Source organism: Mustela erminea, chromosome 2 (assembly GCF_009829155.1).
Source record: "Mustela erminea isolate mMusErm1 chromosome 2, mMusErm1.Pri, whole genome shotgun sequence".
Classification (NCBI taxonomy): Eukaryota; Metazoa; Chordata; class Mammalia; order Carnivora; family Mustelidae; genus Mustela; species Mustela erminea.
Genome location: NC_045615.1, coordinates 3,466,644 through 3,486,372, shown reverse-complemented (window position 1 = coordinate 3,486,372; position 19,729 = coordinate 3,466,644). Strand labels below are relative to the sequence as shown.

The following is a 19,729-nucleotide window of genomic DNA, read 5'->3' as shown; positions in this document are numbered from 1 at the left end:
ATACAGTGGCTAACTGAACACAAAGGAAAGAGTGAAAAGATACACATCAACATATTAACATTATTTCTCAATGGAACAACAAAAAGCCACTTTTCTTGTGATTTGAATTGCCTTTTTTTTAAATAAGCAGATTTTTAAAAAAATTATTTATTATTTGGGGGAAGAGAGAGAGAGGATGAGCAGGGGAGAGGAGCAGAGGCAGAGGGAGCCTGACACGGGGCTCGAACCCAGGACCACCGGATCTTGACCTGAGCCACCCAGGCACCCCTAATAAACAAATTAACATTGTTTTATTATATTGGTAGTACTCACATGGCTTCATGGCATAGATTAATAATAATAGGTTGTGTCTGAAATTTCTGAGCGCAACATAATGAACACCTATTACATTTACAATAAGGAAAGGTTACTGTTTAAAAACAAGATGCAAAATTGTATTTGGTTACATAAAAGATAAATGAAAACAGCAAGATGTTAATGGGAAACTTGTAGCTGATTTTGTCTTTATATTTTTCAGACCTTTCCAAAGCTTTTATTCTGAGAGCACAATGTTGTTTTTAGGTAGATGATTCAGATAGGGAAACTGAGGCACATAGGTGGGCAGGAAGGCTCTCTGGCTCCAAACCAGAGCAGGTGTGTTCATTCCTTCCCACAGATGCCCCCTTTTGGGTCCATTTCTGACATGTGACTTAAAGTCCAGGCTATGATGGTCACAGACGGCTGACTTTAAGCCTCTCATCTCAGCAGAAATGGGCTGCAGGGCCGTGTGTATTTGGGGTGAGGCTGGGGATGCTCGGCACCCCAGAGGCAACAGCAAGCCAGCCCTTGGCTGTGCCACCCCACAGCTGTGCGTGTCCAGATTCTGAAGCAGCAGCCATCTCCCCGCTCCAGACGCCAGGTGTGAGGGAGGAGTAAGCTCAGCCTGCAGATGTGTTCGTCCGTGATAGCAGTCCACCCAGGCCAACCACTGTGGGTGTATTTCTAGGACAAAATAAAATAGGAGTAAAAGCCAGTTGAGGTGGGGAAAGAAGAAGAAATGGGAGAAGAGAAAAGCAGTTAGATCTGTTAGCAACCCGGGAAGCAGGGAGAAGGAGGGTCGGGTGGCCCAGTGGACAAAGCCGTGGGTTAGAAGTCAAGGACCAAGGGGCTCTCTTGCACCCACTGCCCACAACTGTGTGATCCAAAGCATGTCTCCTTCCTGGGCCAGGGCCTCTTCTGCAAGACGCAAATGTCACTAAAGGGGAAGACGGGTTCCTGGCTTCTAGAAGAGAAGATGAAAATGCACATGTGCCCCGATACTCACAGGAAGAGTGCTTGGTTCACAGCCTTCCCGCACACACCTGTTTGGATCGGATAGGCAGGACAGCTTGCTGACATTGTCAGACTTAGGCTTCTTGATCTGTGGGTGAGGAAATGGCTCCATCTTGGCAATACCACACTGAGAGGCTCGGGCTTGGGCTGGCCACCCCCTGCCTGGCCCAGACTGGTGTAGGAGAGAGTGGCAGGCCTGGACTATCTTCAGGGCTGTCAGCTCTCAGTGGCTCGGTAGCTTACGGTGACCCTCCAGCAGGCCCATGCTGCCCAGGAGGACCTTCACCCCTCTGTCCATTGGCCCCAGAGTAAAGTAGTTTTGCGGGATCCCCCACCCCCGCCAGGTGGAATAGAAGCAAAAAAAAAGTAGCAGTGGTCTATCACCATTAAAATGTCATGTATGGCCCTGGAAATTCTAGAGATGCTCCCCAGTTACCTGTCTTTGGACAAGGGGAGACTCCAGCAGTGATCTCAAGGCAAGAATATATGGGAAGGAGCAACACTGGAAATTGGCACAATGGGAAAGAATCATTCTTCCTTACTCCCTCGCTTCCTAAACTTTTATTTAAAATCCCACCAAACCATCCCACTGGCATCTGTCTGGCTTTGCAGCTTGGTTCAAGTTCTGGCCCTGGATAAGAAGTGGAGGGGGCTACAACAGAAGAACGAGACTTGGTCCTGGTGACTTCATTCCAGAGGGGGTGACAGAAGCCACACCAGAAGCTCTTGACTAGCACGGGTCAGACAGCAGGTTCTGAACCAAATTACACAGATACGGTCCCTGATCACACACTCATTCTGAACTAACACCAACCCCAAACAAAACCTACAGACAGAATCATGAAATTCACCCCTGTTGGTACCAGCCTGTGCTGTCAGTGAAGATGCTATGTGGGTGGTCCTCTGCCTTAGGAGGCAGGGGCTATAGGATGGTGACTCAGTATCATGGCTGGATATTCTGAGTGTACATGAACGTCCATCTCCAAGCCACGGCAGCTAGGCTGTTAAGAAATTTATCTGGCGGCTAAAATTAACAAGTCAGGAAATGACAGATGCTGGCGAGGATGCGGAGAAAGGGGAACCCTCCTACACTGTTGGTGGGAATGCAAGCTGGTGCAACCACTCCGGAAAACAGCATGGAGGTTCCTCAAAATGTTGAAAATAGAACTACCCTATGACCCAGCAATAGCACTACTGGGTATTTACCCTAAAGACACAAACATAGTGATCCGAAGGGGCACGTGCACCCGAATGTTTATAGCAGCAATGTCCACAATAGCCAAACTATAGAAAGAACCTAGATGTCCATCAACAGATGAATGGATCAAGAAGATGTGGTATATATACACAATGGAATACTATGCAGCCATCAAAAGAAATGAAATCTTGCCATTTGCAACAACATGGATGGAACTAGAGCGTATCATGCTTAGCGAAATAAATCATTCGGAGAAAGACAACTATCATATGATCTCCCTGATATGAGGAAGTGGTGATGCAGCATGGGGGCTTAAGGGGGTAGGAGAAGAATAAATGAAACAAGATGGGATTGGGAGGGAGACAAACCATAAGAGACTCTTAACCTCACAAAACAAACTGAGGGTTGCTGGGGGGAGGGGGGTTGGGATAAGGGGGGTGGGGTTATGGACATTGGGGAGGGTATGTGCTTTGGTGACTGTTGTGAAGTGTGTAAACCGGGCGATTCACAGACCTGTACCCCTGGGGATAAAAATATATTATATGTTTATAAAAAATAAAAAAATTAAAAAAAAAAAAAGAAATTTATCTGGCAGTGCTTATGCACGTCCTACCCCAAGGATAACACAGAGGAGAGAAGATCTTTACTGGGACACAAAATTCACTTCCATAGCAAGCAAGCCACTGACGTGCACTTGCAGGTTTCAGATAAACCCCACTGTCCACTTCTCCCTGGCTGGGTGTATCCTTTCAATTGACTACTATTTCTCTTGTGCACTTAAAGGTACAGTTTGAGCCTCACATCCTCTCAGCCTCAGTGACCTCTCCTGCTGCCCGTGCAATTCCAAGTCAGTATTATTAAAATAAAACTAGTTCATGAGTGATTCCTATTCTGTGTTTCATATTCATGTTTCTGTTGAACTTCCAGAGTGGGTAGCAGATGAGCCCCACCCTGGTTTATCCAAAGCCGGCAATTCTGTCACCAGGAAAATCATGGCAGACACCATGCCAAATACCTAGTGTTTGTCCCTGTTCTGCTGCTTAACCCGCCAGAAGTGAACCCCAGCATACATCTGCCTAGCTGCTCCAGAAAGCAGGTGGGTTAATACCTACGGATAACCATGACTCACACCGTAGCCATGCCAAATAGATTGTTGAATTATATTGTTCAGACCCAAGCTCATCAGCCAAAGGGTTACAATTAAAACGGTCATTATTACAAATAGTCATCTGTCTCGTCGGTGGTAATTCCACAAGATATGTGTGATTAACATCATCTTTGTGAATAACAATTACACAAAAATACAAGCACATCCACAAATGTAAGGCTGAGATCCACAGGCTAGCTCCTTCTAGGAGGAGAGTAAAAAGCAAACTGTGCATTTTCTTTATATTTACACACTGGTTCTAAAGCTAATGGTTAATACATTTACCTTGTTAAAAGGTTTAGAATTATAAGCTCTTCATATCATGCAGACGATGTTGATAAATTACATCGTCCAGCAAGACGATGCATCTTTCTATGTAGATACCTCTCTTTCAGACAGAAATTTATAACTGAACAAAAACTTCTTCACCAGCATGGAAGTGAGCACAAAGGCAAGGGCAATTAAGTTGCTAATTCTTTCCTCCTGGCGAAGTGTATTAGTCTCTGTGTCCTGTGTACTTAGTATATTTCCTTCCTGGATACAGAGGGGAGGTCTGTCCGAATTGGAAGTCTGATACAAAGATTTTAAAACTTACTTTCAAATACATAAACGGAAGTTCCATACCACCACTATAAAACTAGGCCTTGTCAAGTCTGGCCCAGCACAGTTTTGGCTTTAACCACTGATTTAGAATGATGCTTGATTCAAATATCCAAGAGCCAACCAAGAGACCAATCAGGGCTTCTGCTTACAATGAACTGCTGTAGATCATTTACATATAAAAGGACACTTTTTAAAGGCTTTAGTTTATTTCTCTAACTAGGTAAATAGTACTTGTGTCCGTTTCCTCTGGCAGCTCTAACAAATGACCACAAATTGGCAGCTTAAAATAACAAATACATATTGTCTTCCTGGAATTCTGGAGACCAGAAGTCTGAAATCGATTTCACTGGACAAGATGTCACCCTGGAGGGGTCCTTCTGGAAGTTTTTTGGTGGGGGGGGAGGGCATCCTTGTTTCTTCTAGCTTCTGCAGCTGACCCGCGTTCCTTGGTCTCCTGACCCCTTCCTCCCACTCCACTCCCTTGCCTCCATCCTCCCCTCGCCTCCTTCCTCCCCTACCTTCTTGCCTCCTCCTTTAAAGTCCTTGTGATTACAAGGGCCCATCTGGAGAACCCAGGCGAATCTCCCCACCCCAGGGTCCTTCATTCAATACACCTACCAGTCCTTGTCACCCTATCAAATCCCAGAGATTAGGACCTCGATAGCTTTGGCGGTGGGGGGGGGGGGGGTTGGGAACGACTTGTTTACACCTCATTTTCAGTGAGAAGGACCAAGGATAAAGTTCAGATGGTGGAGTCATAATGACATCTGAGTCCCATGCCCTGGGATGGAAGTTGGAGCTGGATGGTCAGTGAGGAGACCTGAGTTTCTGTGGCCCTCTGCCGCCTCCACGGAAGGACGGCTGGAGCAGACAGTCCGCTCTGAAATCCAGAATCTGACTTATTAACCGAGCGACCCTGGGTAAGTTGTGTAACCATCTGGGGAGGAACCATGACTCCCAGGCAGGGCTGTCTCCGAGAAGAAATGAGAAATTTATGTAAGGTACCTGGCAGAGCAGGTGTTTAGGAAATAGTTTCAAACCCATTTGCCCTTCCTACCCGCACCACTGCTGGCATGAAATGATGCCTGTGATTTCTTTTTTAGTTTCTAAAAATTAAAGCATCTCACATATACAGATGCATATGGCTATAATGGACAAAGGGAGTTCGGCTTACCCTCTGGTCATTTTTCTCCTAAACTGAGAGCACAGATGAGGGTATAGAAAGTGGTGGCTCTCCGCGGCATTCATCAGAGGGTTACATGAAGTCCAGGTATATAAGAGCTTTGGGTAGAAAGGGAGCAAAGATGGGGTGCTAGGGTGGCCGAGTCAGTTAAGCGTCTGACTCTTGATTTCAGTTCAGGTCATGATCTCAGGGTTGTAGAATCGAGCCCCACATCAGGGTTCAACACTCAACACAGAGTCAACTGCAGATTTTCTCTCCCTCTCTAGTTTGTACTCTCTCTCTCTCTCTCGTGTGCACAAGCGCTCAGAGAAATAAATAAAATCTTTAAAAAATAATAAAAATAAGTAAAAGGATGAACAAGAAGGTAAGAAAAGAAATATGAGAGAATGTGGGCTTTTAGAAGATCAGATGGAGCATTTGAGCTCACCTCACCTTGGCTATCATGCTAGATGATTTAAACTAATCAGCTCCTTGAATTTCTGTGACCCTACTTGTAAAATGGACTTTATGAAGACTACCCACCTCACTCTAATTATATACAAGTGATAATTTACATACAAATCAAGAGAATGTGTGTGCAGTGTAGTGTAAATGGTATTTTGCTCCACAAATCTAAGGCGACATCATAACCCATGGTTACAAGACAGCGTCTGGAGGGGTAATGACTGTCACCCAACTTCAAAACATGCCTTCTGTGTCCGCATGGGTAAAACAGGCACACCATTAAGAAAAAATTTGCAAAAAAATACATTAACAAGACACTCATTTCCTTCCTCCAGAACCAATGCCAACACTTCCTTCTTTTTTTTTTTTTTTAATTATGTTCAGTTAGCCACCAAATAGTGCATCATTAGTTTCTGATGTTGTGTTCAACAATTCATTAGTTGCATATAACACCCAGTGCTCATCACAACACATGCCCTCCTTAAGGCCCGTCACCCGGCTACCCCATCTTCCCACCCCTTCCCTTCTGTAATCCTCAGTCTTCTCTAGGACATGCCGTGAGCTGTGAGCATTTGTACCCAGATGCCTTGCAGGGAAGGCAGCCTGGCGGCTGGGACCGTCCTCATCTCTAGACCTCCAGGTACCTCACTGTACTCACTCCTCCAAACTCAAACCCCATGTCTTGTTTCTAAGGAAAACAGCTTCCAAATGACACCTCTGGGTGCTTACTGCTCTCGGGGCACCCTGCTTTACTGCGGAAGGGAAAAGATCAGAAGCAAGCAGCTGACTTTTCCCTTGAGAGCACCCAAGAACTCGGGGAAGCCCACACCCAGATGCTCTCTGGGCTTTGTGGGCTACAGGATTGGGAGGCAGTGAGCCTTCTCCCCACTCAACTGGGGGCCTCCATGGCATTCATTCTTGGGAGTTAGTCCTCTTCTTGGTAACAAGCTTTCTTCCAAGGGTCCGAATCTCATGGTTTTCTTTTCTGATTTGGCTCCAGCTATGCCCTAGGACAGTCCTAATCCCCGGGCCCCAGGATCCCCAACTTCTCGTTAGGTGGGTCGTGCTCAGTTGATCACAGATAAGCAGGAGTCTGTACTAGCCATCTCCCAGTATGGCCTGCTCACTCGGCAGATCAGGAAACTGAGGCCCAGAGAGGGGAAATGACTAGGCAGAGGTGGGAAAGAATTTGGGTGTCAATTTCTGTCTTTGCCTTGTCTCCTTAGCCAACTCCTCAGTAACTCAGGGGCAGCGGCTATGACTTCCTGCCTTTTGAGTCCTGCCCATGGGTGTTGGGGTGGGAGGGCGTGTAGACGTGTATCGACTGGAGGGACCTTGTTAATGGAACACAGGATTGGTGGATTCGGGTTGTCAAGAGTGATCCAGATTGTAGCAGGCCCACAGGGGCAAGTGCAGGGTGGGGGCAGCCCCTTACTGTCTGGGTGACCTTGGTCAAGTTTCTTGACTTCTCTAAGTCTGCATTTCTTCAACTGTAAAATGGGGGTTTGCAAGTATCTACTCCACATCGTTTGAAGATTTACTCAGATTCACTAAGCCGAATAGGCTCTGTAGTTACCGGCTTATTTTTGTCGTAGTTCCCATTATGATGTAATTCCACAGAAGCGAGTGCTGGGTCCCTAGGGGAGGTGGAGAAACAGTGAAAATATCAGGGAAAGATGTACCTCACTGCACTCACTCCTCCAAACTCAAACCCCTCCTTGCACGGAGGCGGGGCTGCAGGAAGTTCTGCCGAGTCTGCTGGAGGTGAGGGGAGTGGGAGGAAATGAAGCTATTCTCCTTCCTTGAGCAGAAGACCGGGGGCTCCTGTGGGCAGCCCAGAGCCAGCAGCACCAGGTCCCCACAATGGGTGGGGCCGCCCCTCCCTGTTTGCGCTCACAGCCTCGAGGGTAGGGGACCCTTTGAGACAATTCAAATACAGTGCTCCATGTTGTTGAGGACCTGGCTTCCCCTGGGAACAGAGGAGCCTAATCCAGGGCAGAACCCCCCCTTGGTGTGACCTCCTCCTGGACGTGCATTCTCCCCCAGAGAGCTTGGGACCCGCAGCCACCTCCTGCAAAGTGCTCGGGACAATGCCAGGCCCTGGAGACAAAATGGGCCAAGCTCCAGCTGGGTGGGCCACTCAGCTAAAGGATGCAGACACAGCTGTGAGGGCAGAATTGCCCTGTTGCCCTGGAAGAAATGGTGGCAGAGAGACAGACGGCTTGCTAAGGAACTGGAGCGATCTCACTTGGTGGGGTGGTGGGGGGAGGCCAAACATAGATATTCATGCCCAGGTTGGCTCATTTCTGGAAGTGGGCCCTGGCCGACAGGTGGGGCTTGGCGTGGGTTCAGGGGGGTTCTTCCAACTCCTCAGGCACAGCTGTCTCCCATTTGTCACAATGTGATCATGTCCTCAATGAACACCTGCTTATCACTGCAAAAGTGTCAGCTAATAATTCAGCAGTGAGATAATTGCCAAACCAGAGGAAGGGATCTGACATCTTAAAGAGGGCAGAGTGAAAGGGAAACCCAATTAAGACCAAAGAGATTGGCTCTGGAATCTGAAGACGGGTTTGAGTTCCAGCTGTACCATCGCCTTGTACAAGCCGCACTTCTTGGTTAGACCTCGGTTTTCTCATCTGTGAAACGGGAATGACTATCTTTCTTGGCCCCGATGGTCATGGTGAGGCTCAAGTGGGATATCTGTCTGCAAAGGTTCTTGGGAAAGTCTAAATGCTTGGTACTTGTAGTGGAATGCGATAGCCAACTGTCCCTCTCACACTTCGTTCCAAGGAGCTTTAAAGTTGGGAAGGGAATTCTCAGCTGTACCTCAGATGGCAGAGCTTGGGACACCCCCATACCCGCCATACTGCTTTTGGAGAGGAGCTGTGTCCTCCAGTCTCCAGACAGAGCCGCCCTTCTTAACCTAGCAGTCCTATGCTTGGTTGAATCCTTTCCTCCAACCTGATGGGAATGAAGCTTTTCCACTGAGGCAGAGCAGGCCTGCTAAAAATGGCCCCTTTAAGAAGGCAGGGATGGGGATGCCTGGGTGGCTCAGTAGGTTAAGCAGCTGCCTTCGGCTTAGGTCGTGGTCCAGCGTCCTAGGATCGAGTCCCACGTCGGGCTCCTTGCTCAGCAGGGAGCCTGCTTCTCCCTCTGCCTCTGCCTGCCATTCTGTCTGCCTGTGCTCGTTCTCTCCCCCGCACTCTCTCTGATAAATAAATAAAATCTTAAAAAAAAAAAAAAAAAAAAAGAAGGCAGGGATGGTTGGGTCCTGTGCTGGCCACCAGGTGACTGAGTCTTTCCCAGGATTTGGAGGGCTTTGCCCACCTGGGTGATCCTGAGCCTTCAAGATTCCCTGAGTGTGGGAGCAAAATAAGATAAAGACTCTACTAGCTCTCCAGGCGGGCTGTGTTGGCAGTGAGCATGGCTGAAGCGGAATGTGTGTGTGTGTGTGTGTGTGTGTGTGTGCGTGTGTGTGTGCACGCGCGTGTGCGCACAGGGGACATGAGAGAGGGGAAGCAAGCGAAGGGGAGGGGGTGGATGAGTCTCATTCACTCTTCCACACCAAAATGCTGTTTGAGAGTTGACTGTATGTAGGTCCTGGTGCATAAGGAAGATGGGAAAAGAGTCAGGAACATGAGAAGTGGGGAAAGGCAAATGAACGCAAAGGAGACTGTTTGCTAGAATATATTCCCGGGCAGGTGGTTGGACAGGAGAGACTTCCCCCAGAGAAAACCTGTCAGGGGCTGCATGGGAAACCTCTTCTGCAGGGTCATCTTAACCTCCTGGGTTTCCTTAACTCCTGACATGCATTCAAAGCAATGAAAAGGGCTCTTGCCTGAAAAGCAGCTGCAGCCCTGACCCTCAGCAAACAGTGATGGAAGGCCAGCGTGGTTCCAGGCCTCAGTTCTCCAAAGGAAGCTGCAAGTTTTAAAATCTTAAAGCCTGATGCAGAGCCCTGGGGCCAGCTCTCAGTGGGAACCTCTCTTGGAGATTCAGGAATACATTTTGTATGTGGCCTCGGCATGAAGGAGGCCGACAGCACAATCCACTTCAGGAGCTTAACAGCAGAATGTCCTTCCCTGAGACCTGAGCAGGGCATACACCGGGACCTACTTCGCCCATTCTCAGACCCCTACCAGGAGGCCGGGGGAATTCACTCAAGCCTGCTGATGGTTATTGACAGTACATCCTGTCTATGGACAACGCAGTGAGGGCTTGAGACACACCATGAATGCAGTCCGTTCCCTGCCCTCCAGCAGCTCCCAACTCAAAAGAGAGAGAGAACATCAGATCTATTTTACAGATGAAGAAACTGAAACCATATGTGATAGCATTGAGACACTCATGCGTTCTTCCTCTCATTCATTCATTCAGAAAACTTTCCTTGAATCTACATGGGGTGTCGGCCCCGTGCTAAGTGCCGACAGTACTTTCTATCAGTAGGCTGATAGAAAAGTCAGGCTGATAGAAAAGACCCAGCGATGGGACACCAACACAGACGGAGACAAATAAATGGAACACTCTGGAATTTATATTTTGGTTGCACATTGGGGCCTTGTGATTTTATCTGTGTAGATTCAGTTTGATTATATAAACGCCATTTAGAGGGGTAAATGAGAAAATGCCATGGGGGCTGTAAGTGTGTGTGTGTTTGTCTGGGGACACAAAAAGGCCACTGAAATTGCTGCCTCACATCTCAGGGAGTTGAAGAGAGAGGGATGACTGGAGAATGATGTGGGAAAAGATAGCCCTAGCCAGTTTAAGTGGTGTGGTGGTACCTGCGAGAGGAGGGGGAGACAGTATAGCTCAGAGCCTGGCCTGGGGGTTCAACATGCACCAAGATGGTCTAGAGCACAGACCAGGGATGGTCAAGTAGATCTGCCACTTACTAGCCATGGGATCTTGAGGAAATGGTCTAATCTCTCTAAATCTCAGCTTCCTGATCTGCAAAATGAGGAGAAATCTGCGTATCTTTCAAGGGTGTATAGGCTTCACTGTGACGATTCACGTAAATATAGTTGGCATGTTCTAGGAGCTCAGTTAGCTACTGTCATTCATCAGCATCAGCATCAATATCAAAAGTGTCCCATGGGGAAGGAGTTAGGAGAAAGTGACAATGGATGAACAAGGGGATTTTTCTGGTCAGGGCAGGCCTGAGCGGACAGAAGTCCCCTCCCTATCTCCCTGGGGGTTTCCAACACCTAGGGGAGAGACCCGCATCATGGACCGAACCTTGGGGGCCCAGGCTGCATGGGGCTGGGACGGAGAAGGCTGCATCTGACAATGAGTGAGTGGCAGGGGCCCCAGAGGCCCCCCATCTGGGGTGGGGTCCTGGGGCCCTTGAATAGTCAAGGACAGCAGTTATCAGTCCTGTCTCCCCACAACCCCACAAGGAGGCTCCTCAGAAGGAGATAAGCTCAACCCACCCATCTCCCTCCCAAAGAGCAGGTACTTTTTAGTTTTAAATAATTGTATGTTTCTTTTCTATTTACACAAATGGTTGTCTTTGGAAAGTGTAGAAAAGTAAAAGTAACATTTTACAACAATCCTGAGTCTAACTACTGACACAGTCCCTCTTCTGCAGTCCAGATTACTTTCAGTGCTTTATTTTTTGCCTTTAAAAAAAAAACAATAGAGTTGCAATCAGCATGCAATGCTATTCTGTTTTCCCACTTAACATTACTTTGGAAGCTTTTGTTACTACAGACTTTATACACATAATTTCAAAAGTCTGCCTTTGGTTTTAAGTAGATGATGTGTTTTTATCTAATCATGCCTGCATTGTTAGACTGTTTCCAATGTCATACTTTTATAAATAACATTCACATCTTTGCAATTATCATATGATCTCCCTGATATGAGGAAGTTGAGATGCAACGTGGGGGGTTTGAGGGGTAGGAAAAGAATAAATAAAACAAGATGGGATCGGGAGGGAGACAAACCATGAGAGACTCTTAATCTCACAAAACAAAGTGAGGGTTGTGGGGGTGGGGGCTGGCAGGTAAGGAGAGGGTGGTTGGGTTATGGACATTGGGGAAGGTATGTGCTATGGTGAGTGCTGTGAAGTGTGTAAACCTGGCGATTCACAGACCTATACCCCTGGAGCTAATAATACATTATTAATAAAATTAATTAATTAATAACCATTAATAATTGTTATTAATAATTAATAACATTGTTAATTAAAATTTTAAAAATCACATCTTTGTACACAGCATATTCTGTAACTTGAATTACTTTCTCAGATTAAGTCCTCCAAGTACCACTCATTTAGTTAAAGGGCATAAACATTTCAAAAGCCTTTAATGTTTTAGGTATCTCCCAATGTTTTCCATTTTTTAAAAACAGTATAAGTAATACATACTTGCATAAAGTATGTTAAAACCTAGAGCTAAATAAAATGAGTGGAAAAAATCATAAATAATCTTACCGCCCCAAAATAACCACTTCTGACACTTTTGTATACTTCCTTCCACGTTGCTCAGGGATCATTTTTTAAAATAAAATCATTATTTTCATGTATTTCTCCACATCATTAGGAATCTGTCTACCACATGAATTGTAATTACTGCAAAATGGCCCTTTAGGTAACTATATCATAGTTTCTTTTTTTTTTTTAAGATTTTATTTATTTATTTGACAGAGAGATCACAAGTAGGCAGAGAGGCAGGCAGAGAGAGAAAGGGAAGCAGGCTCCCCACTGAGCATAGAGCCCGACGTGGGGCTCAATCCCAGGACCCTGAGATCATGACCTGAGCCAAAGGCAGAGGCTTAACCCACTGAGCCACCCAGCCGCCCCACTATGTCATAATTTCTATCTTATTGGTGGTTAACAGGATTTCCCCCTGATGTCTATTATAAATAACACTCAAGTGGATGATAAAAGACCACTGCCTTCCTGAGGACACTACCCTGTGGGAGCTCAAGCACTTTTGTATTTCAAGAGATTCACTCATCCAACGCCCTGCATCTAGACTCAAGACCATGATACCCTTGCCTTACAGATCAAAGATACTGCACACAGAGCACTGGAGTGGCCTTTCGCAAGTTCATAGATCTAGGAAGCAGCAGAGATGAGAATGGAAACCTAATGTGTTGTGTCCAATGCTCCTTCTGCACATGGATCTATTTGCTTATTTTCATTATTCTGAAACCTTCTTGTTTTTTGAGCAACTTGAGAGCAAGGTGTGCGTCAGATGATCATGTGCTAAGGGAAGTCTAATGAGGATTGACTTTTGTTCCTGGGAGCCTGAGGGACGGTCTCTACTGGTGTGTCACAGATGTCTATCCTTGACTTTATCCTATTCAGCACTTTCTAACAATTTTATTTATTACTAGAGAGAAAGAGAGTACAAGCAGGCAGAGGGGCAGAGGAAGAGGGAGAAGCAGACTCCCCGCTGAACAGGGAGACCAACGTGGGGCTTGATCCCAGGACTTTGGGATCATGACCTGAGCCGAAGGCAGACGTCCAATCGACTGAGCCACCCTGGTGCCCTATCCTATTCAGCATTTTAACAAAAATGGAGAAAGCAGGCTTATCCAAATTTCAGGTAACCTATAACTAAGATGCTGAGTGACAAGAGCAAGATTCTAAACTCAGTGGACCTGAAGGATGGACCCAAACTCTTCCTATGAGGAAGAAGTATAAAGATTCTTTTTCTCTATCAAGAAAGGGAGGGGCAGGTTGGAGAAGAGGAAACTACACAGAGAAAGGAGGAAAACTGCCTTAATAGCATGTCTATTGAGAATGTTTGAAAATGCATTTAACTCCCCCAGCTTAGCGCTGACCAACGAGCAACTGTGGGAGCTGCCATGTTACACAACTCCAGGGGGCCCCATTTTCATATCCAAGGTGGCCTTGGATATGATTCCCAAAAAGGAGCAATGGATTTAGCCTGTCCTAACAGAACTATAGGGTCATTAAAGAAATTTTCATGATACTTGTTAAAGACTAGGTCAGACTTTCTTTAGCGGGGACTTCTACAATGGAGTGTTGTAGTAACGTTGAGAGCTTGGGCTCAACTCCAAATACAACAAGGACAAGTGAAGATTTATAGCCAAGGAGCAGAGGCAGTGGATGGAAAGTTACTAAGATGAAGTATGAGGGGTAGAGGGTATTCAGGCTAAACCAACTTGACAGGATTATCACAGAAGCCAGGCCAGAATGGTAAGATATTGGGGTGAGAGGGGGCCAAGGGGGTAAGGAATTTGCCCAGAAATCAAGGGTGGGAGTTTTTGCTCAACTGACCCAGAATTCTTGCTAAAACTTGACTAAGCACAAACAAACACAGGAGCCCAAGATTCACGGCCTCGTTGAGAAGGGAGTTCAGAGTTGGTGATAAAAGGTCTGAGAAACATGTCATGCTTATCTTTCAAAAGACGTTGATTGAGTACCTACTATGTGCCAGTTGAACAGTACAGACCACAAACTAAATTGCTGTCCCAAAGAATTTTACATTCTGGTGTGAAAATAGGGAGAGACTAAAAATAAGCTAGTATATGAAAACAAGAAGCAAGATAATTATAGTATGACAAATACTGTGAAAGAAATAAAGAAGGGGAAATGGTAGAGTTGGATATCATTTCTAGAGCAATTAGTGAGGCAGAAGACAATGGAGTATGGGGTGTCAGAGAGACAGAGGAATCTCAGAAAATGGGGGAAGGGTTGATTGTGTTAAGTGCTGTGGGGATCACATAAGAGAAGAACAGAGAAGTAGCCACAGAATTTGGCAACGTGGAAGTCATTTGTGGCCGTAATCCCAGAGCAGCTCTGGCTGGGATATTGAGAGTGGAAGCCCAATGGGAGTGAGCTGGTGAGAGAATGGGAAGTGAGAAAGCAGACACAACCTTTCGTAGACGTTTTGCTGTGATGGGGAGCAGAGAATGGGATGTAGCCAGTGGAGGATGTAGAGTGAAGGAAGGATGTATTTGAGAAGATGGAAGGTATGAGAACATAACTGTGTGCAGATGGGAAGGATCCAGTAGAGGAAGGGCAAGTGACAGTCAGGAGAGAGGGAGGACATCCACATAATCTTTGAGATGGCAAGTGGAGATGGGTCCAGGATGCGGGCAGAGGAGTCTGCCTTTGATAGGAGCAGGGAGACAGAATGCTTACAAGGCAAGCACTGTAACTGGAAATAAAATTTCCATATTTTCCATATTTTGGAAAATGGAAAATATGAGGTCAGCTGCCAGTAGGTTTGTAGGCTTTGTGGTAGGAAGATGTTCAGCACTTCCATTTTCTTAATGAAGAATGAGCCTGAAGTTGGGTGGAGCAGAACGCAGGTATAAGTAGGGAAAATTATGAAATAAGTGCCTTGCAACTGATGGGTAGGCACAGCAGGGTGCTGGACAGAACAGAGTGCCCATGTGAGGTTCGTGCAAGTCTCAGATACTGACTCTGGCTAAATTAGGCAACAAATCTATTGGAAGAATGGAGAGAATTCACGTGATCATAGGAAAAGTCGAAGGACCAGAGTACCAGGGACTCCATAGCAAAAACTCATGGACAGCAGCTGTTGGGATGAGTGGGTTCCATCCCCCCACATTCAGATTCCAAGGAGAGAGCATGTAATTGGCCAGACTGAGGCAAAGGACAATGACTTTATCACAAGTATCACCAAGACTGTGCTCGGTGGGAGAGGAATACTTCATCCAGCAAAACTGTGGTGTTATTACCTGAAGAAGAGGGAATTCTGGACAGACAAAATGAGATGACTGCTATGCAGTCATGAATCAAAGGAAAACTAGTTAGTAGGATTGTGTGCTTTCTTCAGCAATATTTTTCTCTGGGGCAATCTCAAAGAAAGTGTGTCATTGGGACTGAACTAAGTAAGCTTTCTGGAATAAGGAACTTATTATAGTAATTAGAGCTTACACAACCGTGGGAAGAGCTGGGGAAGTAAAAATCCAAATTTGGAGCTGAAGAATCAGAGAAAAGCCATGAACCAGGTCTGGCATTGGGATATGAGTGGGCCTCTGTGGAAATTCTGGAAGCTAGCCACCTCTAGCTGCTGTAGTGGGACCACAAAGGGGGCTGGGGTAGAAGACCAAGGATGATTGTTGGTTCTCCTCAGCTACTGTGTCTGTGAGTTCACACCAAAGTTCCTGGAGTCGGACTGGTGTTCCCTGGTCAACAACTCCAGTAGGTGGGAAAAGAGAGCCAGACAGAGGAAGAGTAAGTACAAACTGGAAACCATGGTCCTTCTGTGTCTGCCTCTTACCAACAACAAGCTTCAGTGCATGGTGGCTGCTGTCTGACTTTGCCTCCCAAATCTTGTACAACCTCACTTTTGACCAACTCTAACCCTGAACCATTCAACAAAAGGGATTCTGGGAAACATCTCCCAGAAGCAAGTTCTTAATTAAAAAATACAACATACAACATGGTGAGTGTGCTCGAAGGAAAGACAGACAAGGAATTTGGGATTTTTTCAGGGGAGTGATTATCATGACGGACAGTAGGATCCAGAATGTGGGGGTCTTGGGAACTGGCAGCCTTAAGGTCAAAGAATTTTGTACTGGGGTCTGCTGGTTGGGTGAGTTGTAAGGATGAAAGATGATAGGAAGTGGGATGGAATTTGAGATTTTGAACGAGATTTTGGACGTGTTGTGATTATGGTGATAAGAAGGCCTAAGGTGGGCCAAGGTGATGAAGGCCCACATATTGGAGGACTCATTCCTGTGGCTGATGAAGTTGCTGGGAATGGCTGGGAGAGGGCCAGAGGGAAGGCCACTGAGACAAGAGGTGAAGTCATCACTGAGCAGTAAGGACAGGTGGACCCTGGGCTTGAACGAAGCTGGAGAGTATGGAGTAGAAGGAAAAGAAGTGGTTTTTAAACAGCGCCATAGAGAGAGCAAGAAGAGCTCCTACCCACTCCCTGGCCCTGAGGTACCTACCTGAAGGCGTAGGGAACAAAATCCATCCAACTTCTGAGAGTGCTGCAGGGGAAGGAGTGTCCTGAAGGGGGGGGGGGGGCAGATCTCACCTACTGAAGGGAGGTGACTGGGGCATTCAGCAAAGAAGTGAGAATATACAGGGGAACCAGGCAAGCTCTCCACCCGTCTTCAAGAGGGCACAGTGAAATGGCCTCCCAGAGCAGAGGGGTGGGAGGGTAGGTCAGGTTAGGAATTATATTAAGGCTTTGCAGTTTCAAGTGTCAGAGAACCAACTCAAATATAATTAAGCAGAAGAAAAGAGAAGTTAATTGCTCACCTACCCAAAGTCTTGCGGGACTGCTGGCTTTAGTCGCCAATGCCTCAGGGACCCCAAACGTGCGCTCAGGGTGCTTCCTCTGCGTTGGCTACATTCTCAGGCAGCTTCTCCCCACAGAGCAGTGAATGGCTGCCCTACAGGTAGACATGGTCTTTAGCCACTGCCTCTCCCCTTAGCGCACCAGTGAAATCCCAACCGCAGCCATCCGCTAGGGTTAGAGGGGAGGCGTCTCTGATTGGCCAGGCCCACATCCCCTGCCGGCTTAATGGTGCACAGCACTCACCAGAACCACATGTTGGCAAGTAAGGAAATGGTTCTTCAAAGGCCAGCTGCAATGTTGTCACCAAGAAGAGGAGGGCCCCGCACCGGACTGGCAGAACAGGTGATGTCCATGTCGGGTGCACGTGGAGCAGGATGGGGATGAGAGGGTGATACTGATCGGTGCAGAGGCTGGGATTTGGACGTCTGGTTCACTGAGGAAAGCGGGTGTGATGCAAGATGGCCTTGGCAGTGACGACTTGTTAGGGGCAGAGGGCCATCTTCAGAGCAGTCCGAGAGCACCAGAGTGGGGCGTTGGCCATCGCGCCATCTAGCGGCGCGCCGTGGCATAACCGGGAGGCCCAAGAGCAAGATGGCCGTCCGGCGGTGGTTCCCTCGCTCTGCGCCAGGTAGTGCGTGGTGTAGGAGAGCCCGCAGCCCTCTGAAAAAGTCGGAAAGCAGAGCGGAAGCTGGGGGAGAAAAAGCTGAGAAAGATGTGACTGACAGCACCTCTTTTCAATCTGAAGAACTGCGCTCTGGAAGAGGGAGGAGACTTAATTTAAGGGGTCCCAGAGCCGAATCAGCACCAAGGTGTACTGATGAGGGAGAAGTTTTGATCTAATAATCACAATTAGAACTGTCGAATGAAGACAGGGCTTTCTTCTGAGGGGGTGAATTCCCTGCCCCTAGACGTGTTTAAGCAATGATTTGAATGCCTCTAGCCAGATATTATGTAAAGGCTTCTATTTTGGGTATGAGATGAAACCAGAACACTTTAAAAGTAGTTTCCAGATTTAAATTCTGTGACTTGATTCACACGAAGGAAAAGGAAGAAATCATCAACCAAATGGTGTGTTGGCTAAATGTTGTCTTCAATATCCTCTCACTTCCTTTTTTCTTTTTTTTTTTTTAATTCCTTTTTTCTGTCTACGGCACCTCCATCCCATCAGTAGAAGCTTGATGCTCTCCTGCTGTTTGTTGGATTCCCATCCAGCCTGGCCTTGTAGACACAATGTCCCTGCTGTAAAATTAGGCCTAACACTGTAAAGGTCAGACTATGAAAAGCTGAGCCTGTTGGGGGAACTATAAACTTAATTATAAAGTCTGCACCATGAATTGTTAATCATTTTTTATATATTGGCTTCTGTGCTCACTCTTTTTTTTTTTTTTTTTAAGGTAGGCTCCATGCCCAGTGAGGAGCCCAACACAGGGCTTGAACTCCCAACCCTGACATCAAGACCTGAGCTGAGATCAAGAGTCAGATGCTTCACCAACTGAGCCACCCAGGTGCCCCTGTGCTTACTCTCAGCTGTGCCATGATTAATCTTGTCTGGTCCAATCAGTTTGCTAGAAACTTCAGGCAGGAGATACAATCTTCTGAATCCTCCACAAAACTTGGCATTTCAGTAATAGCAGATTAGTCTATTAAGATGAGTGAGTTCTGGGGAGCCTGGGTGACTCAGTTGGTTAAGTGACTGCCTTTGGCTCAGATCATGATCCTAGAGTGCTGGGATGTAGCCTTGCATTGGGCTCCCTGCTCCTCCGGGAGCCTGCTACTCCTTCTCCCTCTGCCTGCCACTCGTCCTGCTTGTGCTCTTTCCCTATGATTGGATCCAGAGAATGAAGCAAAAACTGCTTCATGTGGACAGGAGTGGCTTTGTCTTACTAAATAGAACTCGGTGAGCGATCCTGTCCAGTCCTGTGATGAGCCCGGCTCTACCGAGGTGCCTCCGAACACAAGTTTCTGAAAGGCCTCCTTGCTGCACAGGGCGAGCAGTGGCGCGGCTGCCATCTAGTGGTAAGTCTGCAACCTCGTTGCAGGGCTTTGAGAAAGGATCTGGCGCCGATATTGCTTTCACAAGGCAAGGAGCTAAGGCGCAGTCTGTTGTTTTGGCTGAGTCTTGAATCTCAGGCCTAGAGCCCATCATAGCATCGCCAAAGAAATTCACCGGCTGCCCACGTTGTCATCAGATCTATATCCTTGAACTCAGTGGAGTCTCACAGCCCACACCTTCACCCTCTTGGCTTTCCAGAAAGAAATTTGAATGCCCTTCTATACTCTCCTTTGTACTTCCATTGATGTGACAGGTGAAAACAACAGGACTGTTAATCTCTCCTTGCCGCTCCAAACCAACCCCCCCCCACCCCACCCCCGGCCACACACACACACTCTGGGTCATTCACCAGGAAGCCTCTCTAAGGGAATTTTCCTAAACACGAGATTCAGGTGGAAAAAAATCAAAAGCACGAGAAAGCTAAGCGATGAAGACCACCAAGGAGGAAAATTCTATTCTTGCAAAAGGAACCCCCCTAAACAGGACCTAACAAACAGGAGACTCCTCAGCTCTCTGTCGAGGTCCGGGC

At 46.9% G+C, this 19,729-nt stretch overlaps 1 long non-coding RNA gene across 1 annotated transcript; it reads right to left on the bottom strand.

Moving 5' to 3' along the window:
- Positions 1-412: 412 nt before the first annotated feature.
- LOC116584188 lies at positions 413-17,786 on the bottom strand. The gene is made up of 2 exons (XR_004283088.1): positions 17,391-17,786; positions 413-981 (listed from the first exon to the last, which is right to left on the bottom strand). It is a non-coding gene; the product is annotated as an uncharacterized LOC116584188 (long non-coding RNA).
- Between the last annotated feature and the right edge of the window lie 1,943 nt (positions 17,787-19,729).